The following is a 7,669-nucleotide window of genomic DNA, read 5'->3' on the forward strand; positions in this document are numbered from 1 at the left end:
AATATGTAAATGAGTCGTGTGTGCACTGAACGCTCTGTTCCAAGTACTCTTTCTGTGTACTTTGTTTTTGGTCCTTTTTAAACGCTTTGTAAAGTGCCTTTTTTTGCTGAATATTTTTTTTTAATTGATCTATTAAACCATTTTGTTTTAGATTTAGATTTGTCTACTTTTGGGATGTAATTGTTTTGCGCCTCTCGTACTACATTTTTGAAAAACAGCCATCCCTTTTCTGTGGATGTTTTCTCTATTTTACTCCAATCTACTTCTGTTAGTCTCTGTTTCATACCTTCATAGTTTGCTTTTCTAAAAATGTAAACCTTAGCTTTAGTCATTACTTTTGGGGTTTTAAAAATCACTTCGAATGAGACCATGTTGTGGTCTGAGTTTGCCAATGGCTGGCTCTCTGACCACTGTTTTAGTTATTCTGTCTTCGTTACTTATTTTAATACTGCACATAATGATATGGTTTTGAAAATGCTAATTACCAAAACCATGCTGCACGTGAACTGTATTACATAATAATTTCCTTTATTCCAATTCCAGTGGTGTTTTCTCAATGCAAGATGTATTGTAGGCATATATACAGTGCCGTATAAAATCACATATTTTTTATCATGCCGTTATAGACCTACTGATGAAATGGCCAAGAGACAGTTGGTGCTTAACACATACTAGATTACTTTGGCCCTGAATTTTAGCATTTTTGGTCTTAGAAAAGACACATTTCACATTTTAACGTTACCGTAGGCTACTTTTTTATCAAAATGCATTAATTTACTGCGTATTGGTATTGCGTCTGGTCTGGGAAGGGGGGACACACGGGCGCGTTAAAAGAATTTCAGCAGGACATTTTTTTTTTCAGTGGGGCATTGGCGCAATGGCACGGCCTAGCGCGAACACAGAGAGAGAGAGAAATAAATCATATCCGGGTAAACAGGTGGTGGGAGCGGAGGGAGTGAGTGTCAACAGAGGAGCTGGAACAATTTTTATAGTGGGGGTGCGGAAAGCCATTGAACAAAACTGTAAACCCTGCCGCACCCCCAGCACCCCTAGTTCCAGCGCCCCTGAGTGTCAATAATGCTTCAGCGTATGATACTCCTTAAAGCATGTAGCAACGCACAGATCTGTGTTGCACTCCATGCACATAAATCGCGTGTCCTTCCTCTGCCTGGACCTACGAGTGGTGTGGATACAGACGTGACGCCAGCGCTGTGCACGAATGCCCTTTGCTGTTTGGGGTACGGGATGTGGAAAATGCCCGTCGGTGATCCTTGTCGGGTGTAAATGTAAAAAAAAATGTAAAAATGGTAAATATTCTTCACTTGTGTCTTCACTGACACACTCGCTGAATTGTATGTATTTTAAATTTAAATCGGAATCTGAATTCAGTATTATTTCTAATACTTCTTTCTCACTGAGTAATTTTCGCCAGTTTACAGACATTTGTCTTTTACAGACATTTGTTGACATTTTTGTGACTGGGTTTATTGTATGTAATTCAGTCAATATCTGGCAGAGGGCACAAGAGACCAATAAAAGGTGTTACAGAAACCTAGTGTTACATTATCATGTTAGGAGTTTTGTAGGCTTAGCAATTGCAGAATGTACCGGTGCGTTCGTACTCCCTGGGGACCAGAGAGCAGTGAAGGTACCGGTACGTTCGTACTACTCAAAGGGTTAAAAGTAAAGATGCTGCATCAAAAAAAATGGAGGCCAGGAGCAAATCAAATTCAGCATATATTGTTCTATTACTCTATGGTAGAATATAGTACAGTCTTCAAAGTTCAAAGAGTAGTAAAGGCCAATGGGGTGCTATGCCACAGGGGAAATAGTCATAGGTCACATGGTCTGGCACTTGGCCCCCTGGTCATTGCTGCTTGCAGTCATCATCATCATCATCATCATCCAAAAAACAACCCAGCATAAAAAACCTGTTGTCCTATTTCTTGATTAATAGTGTTGTCCTTTCTTTATTTATATTTATTTACACAGAATTACATAAAAACATTCCAGCATTTGCGGTTAAAACTGTTTGAACCAACTGCTAAATCACAATGGAGTCAGTTTATTACTCACCTTAATGCATTTTAAATTATACTGCATATTTTCTATCAGTTTCCTTTATATAAAAAATGATAGTCATTAGACAGAGGCATTGCTCTCTTTCATTTTGTTGTTCTGGCTTGCTGGCATACTATAGAACACTTCAGTGTTAATATAATTTACACCACATTAACAACTGTATATATAAACACACATGAGTACATTATTATACAGGACTACATTATTTATTTTGGCGACACAGTTTTCAGGTCCCGGTAATGTACAGACTGTCAGCATTAATGTACCAAAACCTTTTTTATTCACCGATATGTAAATTTAAAAAAAGTACTTGCAATAGGAGTCGAATTTCACCAATGAGAAGACTATTCTGTATAAAACAGGCGATGCTATGTTCGGTATGATTCTTTTGTTACATTAAACTTCACTGCCTTACATCAGCTGTGACAGAAAGAGACACTTATTGCACTTATGTCGGCATCAGGAAGCAATCACCACAGAGCACAAACCAGATGCTGATAAAAGCACGATGTATTAATACAGTTGTATTAACTTTTTTTTTTTTTTTTTTTTAAAGTAAACGTCAAGAAATAAGACAAAACGCGCAATTAACACGCATTAAAAAAAATTCATCTCCAAAGAAATTAACACGTTAACCTCAGAAGTTAACTGCGATTAATTGATAGCCCTAATTGAAACATTTTGTACTGAAAAGATCGGAGGGTGTGCAAACTTACATTAGACCAGACTCACTTCTAGGCTAAAGAGAACACAAAAAACAAAACAATAAACTGCACTTTATGCTTTCATTTCAACGAACACACAGGGTGCAGTCAATCAGAATCATCATGGATGAAAAGAAAAAACAAATCGTCCTCTCTAAGAGGAACAAAAGGAGGGTCGTGGATTAAATCTGCCAGTGACTTGCTTTGTTAACAAGCATGCGCTAAGGAAGGAACTGCCAAACGACTCACTCATTCAATTGCCTGTGCCTTTAACCCCTACGCACCGGACCACTCCAATGTCGGAGCTTAAGCACCGATGACACAATCTCTTTTCCTTGAGATCTCACAGCAATAAGCCGTGGGGCAATCAAATCAGTCTCTGAGCCATTGAATAAGGCTAGGCACTAAGAACAAAACTAATATCGTTAAATTTGCAGACGACACAAAACTAGGAGGAGTGGCAAACACTGTTGAAGCAGCAAAGGTCATTCAAAATGATCTAGACAGCATTCAGAACTGGGCAGACACATGGCAAATGACATTTAATAGAGAAAAGTGTAAAGTATTGCATGCGGGCAATAAAAATGTGCATTATAAATATCATATGGGAGATAGTGAAATTGAAGAAGGGAACTATGAAAAAGACCTAGGAGTTTATGTTGACTCAGAAATGTCTTCATCTAGACAATGTGGGGAAGCTATAAAAAAGGCTAACAAGATGCTCAGATATATTGTGAGAAGTGTTGAATTTAAATCAAGGGAAGTAATGTTAAAACTCTACAATGCATTAGTAAGGCTATGTTCAGGGTAGACAATCATACTTTAACCTTAGGCGTCTCTCTAATATTCTGTATTCCCCCTCAGACTCACTTGTGCCTGAGATCCATCTCTCGCTTGACGAAAGGTGTTATGTGGGTGTGGCGGAGTGTCCCGCCCCTATTTATTATTATTTGTATTTTTGTTTGCGGCGCGGGTAAAAGCGCCGCGTCTTTTATTATTATTTAAAACCCTGTGAGGATGCATGGCTGATCAGCTACTGATTATTTAAATAGCTGACAGTCATGCATCCTTACCAAACGCGTGCAGACTCTGGCCGGGGGATAATAAGATAATTACCAACTAGTTAAATCCCTCGGCCAGAGTATATAAACCAGCAGCTCTCTGCACTCGGGGTTGGGGTGTTGGAGTAGAGAGTACGGGGAGCGGAGAGAAGGAATAACATTTAAAAAACAATTGCTAATACGTGCTGGATTATCCAGCACGGCACTTACTTGTTTGTTTATTTATTCGTTTGGCCCTCGTGCCCTTTTGTTTGTATTTTGTTTAAATCTTTTGTTTGTTTATTATTAAATACGCTGAGTGCTTTTGCACTCGGTTTCACCCGCCCATCCACTGTTTTGGAGTCAGTTACTTCCTGGTCCGTGACGTCATCCACCACACCACTGCGAGCCAGACTGTCACATATGGTGTCAGAAGTGGGATAAAACAAACGCCTCCAATAGCCGGACCAGGAAAGAAAAGCTCGTTTTTTTGTTCGTTTTTTTTTTTCAAAGTGTTTTTTGTGTGTTTTTTGGGGAAAAAAAAAAAATAAATATGGGAAGAAACGGACGGAGGAAGCAGCAGCTACAGCAGCGTGGGGCCGGTCGCAGGTCCCACTGTAGCTCAACCATGCTGGACGTCTGCCCCACCTGCTTGAAAGGTGAGGAGTGGTGCTTCGCTGTTGGGGAGGTGGGTCACATAGCACCCGACCAACCCCCTCCATGGCAGGAGAAAGAGGAGCCAGAGCGTCCAGTGAGGGAGGACCTGCATCCTCCAAAGAGGACGAATGCACTCTCCTCTGAGGGAGTCTGGGACTGGCTGGTGGAGCCGGGGAGGGATTATGAGGAAGCCCTCCCTGCAGTGATCAACCTCCTGTGGGCAAGAGATGGGGAGCGCTGGGAGGCCTGGGAACAGCAACACCACCCAGCATCCCTCCCAGACATCGCAGCCATGGTGCTCAACTACCTGGCTGCGGATATGGGAGAGACCCTGCTGCTGCCATCTCCAGCACCAAAGGGAGAGGAGCCATCGCTACCGTCTCCACCAGCAGAGGGAGAGGAGCCATCGCTGCCGTCTCCACCAGCAGAGGGAGAGGAGCCATCGCTGCCGTCTCCAGCGCCAGAGGGAGAGGAGCCATCGCTGCCGTCTCCAGCGCCAGAGGGAGAGGAGCCATCGCTGCCGTCTCCAGCGCCAGAGGGAGAGGAGCCATCGCTGCCGTCTCCAGCGCCAGAGGGAGAGGAGCCATCGCAGCCGTCTCCAGCGCCAGAGGGAGAGGAGCCATCGCAGCCGTCTCCAGCGCCAGAGGGAGAGGAGCCATCGCTGCCGTCTCCAGCGCCAGAGGGAGAGGAGCCATCGCTGCCGTCTCCAGCGCCAGAGGGAGAGGAGCCATCGCTGCCGTCTCTAGCATTAGAGGGTGAGGAGCCCTCGCCACTGTCTCCACCACCAGGAGCAGAGCAGCAGGAGCTGCCTCTGTCTCCACCACCGTCAGGAGCAGAGCAGCAGGAGCTGCCTCTGTCTCCACCATCACCAGGAGCAGTGCAGCAAGAGCTGCCTCTGCCTCCGCCACCTCCACCAGCAGAGGGAGAATGCCTGCTGGTTTCGCCTCCACAGCCTGAGGAGGAGGAGCCCGAACGTCCTACGCCCGAGTGGGAGGAGCCCGAACGTCCTACGCCCGAGTGGGAGGAGCCCGAACGCCCTACGCCCGAGTGGGAGGAGCCCGAACGTCCTACGCCCGAGTGGGAGGAGCCCGAACGTCCTACGCCCGAGTGGGGGGAGCCCGAACGTCCTACGCCCGAGTGGGGGGAGCCCGAACGTCCTACGCCCGAGTGGGGGGAGCCCGAACGTCCTACGCCCAAGAGGGGGGAGTCGGTGCGTCCACAGCCCAAGAGGGAGGAGTCGGTGCGTCCACAGCCCAAGAGGGAGGAGTCGGTGCGTCCACAGCCCAAAGAGGGGGGAGTCGGTGCGTCCATAGCCCAAGAGGGGGAAGTCTGCGCTTCCACAGCCTTAGGACCCAAGCTGCCAGCAGAGGGAGAATGCCTGCTGTCCCCATCTCCGCCAGCAGAGGGTGAGTTCCTGCTGGTTCTGCCTCCACCGCCGTGGGAGGACGACGTGTTGCTCCCGCCTCCGCCAGCAGAGGGTGAGTTCCTGCTGGTGCCACTTCCACCCCCCGTGGGAGGACTATGTGTTGCTCCCGCCTCCGCCAGCAGAGGGAATATGCCTGCTGGTTCCGCCTCCCTTGCCACCACCAGCAGAGGGAGCATGCCTGCTGGTTTCCCCACGGCAGCCTGAAGGGGAGGAAGCCCTGCGGCCTTGGCAGCCTGAAGGGGAGGAAGCCCTGCCGCCTTGGCCGCCAGAAGCGGAGGAGCCCTGCCGCCTTGGCTGCCAGAAGAGGAGGAGCCCCTGCCGCCTTTACCAGCAAGAGGAGAGGAGCAGGAGCTGCGCTGGGGACCACCCCTGCGCTGACTCGGGAGGGGCGAAGATGAACACACGCTGTCCTCCGAAGCGTGTGCCGTCAGCCGCCCGCTTCTTTATACTCTGCAGACTCACCGTGCAGCTGCCTCAGAGCTACGGTTACAAGCCCTTTTCTTTAACCACAGGACCACACAGCCTCCTACATAATCTTCACTTTTCTAAAACTAAATTAGCCAGAATCTACCCTGGATTGGACCCTACCTGTGCAAATGTAAACAAGCACCTGCCTCCATTTCATATGTTTTGGTCCTGTTCCGAGCCGACACCTTTCTGGTCTTCCAGTTTTGAAACTTTTTCTCAAGTGTTGGACACACCCATTGATCTCTCCCCAATTGCTGCACACTTTGGAGTTGCACCTGAAGGAACTGGTCTGTCTAGGATGTAGACTGACACTCTGCAACTTTAATAGCTAGATGCCAAATGTTATCCTGTTGTTAGGGATCTCATGCAGATCCTCCAGTTGGAGAATTAAATTCACAATCCGCGGAGGCAGATAAATTTTACTCTGCCTGGCAGCCTTTCCTATCCCACTTTGAAGAGCTCAGATTTTCCTCTCTCCCCTGACCTCTCCGCACGGCCTTCAAGGTGCCAAGCCTATCTCTGTCCCTTTTTTTCCCTTTAATTTAGTTATATTTATATATTTTTTCTTGTGACATGTTTTGTCTTTGATTTTGTGTTTGTCTAAAAAACTTTCAAATGAATAATACTTTGTGATATTTTGCTTAATCTGGACTACTTCCATAAAATAGCTGACAGTGCCTGTAGATAGCACTGTTTGTCATACAGACCATGACTCGGACAAAATCTAGTAGCTCCTCAACGGTAGAAGATATTTGATATCTGATTTTTATATTGTCATTCTATTTAGGCAGGAAAGGCTTAAAGGGCATAGTCTAGAGGCACACTAATTCGCGACAGTCAATGTTTTAACTGCCCATAATAGACCTTTTAAAGTCAATCAAACTGACTGGCGGCTTCAGTCTCTGCCCGTCAACTAGCTTTTGAAACGTTCTGAGGAGTAATGATCAGTTAATGCAAACACTAAACAATATACTGGCCCAGTAGAATCTGTGTGGGGCCGGTGGATTTTTCCATCCATTAGCCCTGTTGGATTGTAGATGGAAAAGTTAATTTCAGTTCTACAAGTAATAACTTTGTATTGCCTCATTGTGTTCCCAACGGCTTCTTCTGTACCAGGACCAAAATTCCACCCTCTACATCCCAAACTTCTTAAAACACAGATGACTGCTTCTCTTGATACATCAAAAATAAGTTGCAAGGACGTACAAGCACCACCACTGTGCATAACCCACAAGGGATAAATGCAGATTAGTGGATTTTACTGAGTGTACCAGCTATAATCTATACAGCAA

This window comes from Acipenser ruthenus, unplaced genomic scaffold, assembly GCF_902713425.1.
Source record: "Acipenser ruthenus unplaced genomic scaffold, fAciRut3.2 maternal haplotype, whole genome shotgun sequence".
In the NCBI taxonomy this organism is placed as follows: domain Eukaryota; kingdom Metazoa; phylum Chordata; class Actinopteri; order Acipenseriformes; family Acipenseridae; genus Acipenser; species Acipenser ruthenus.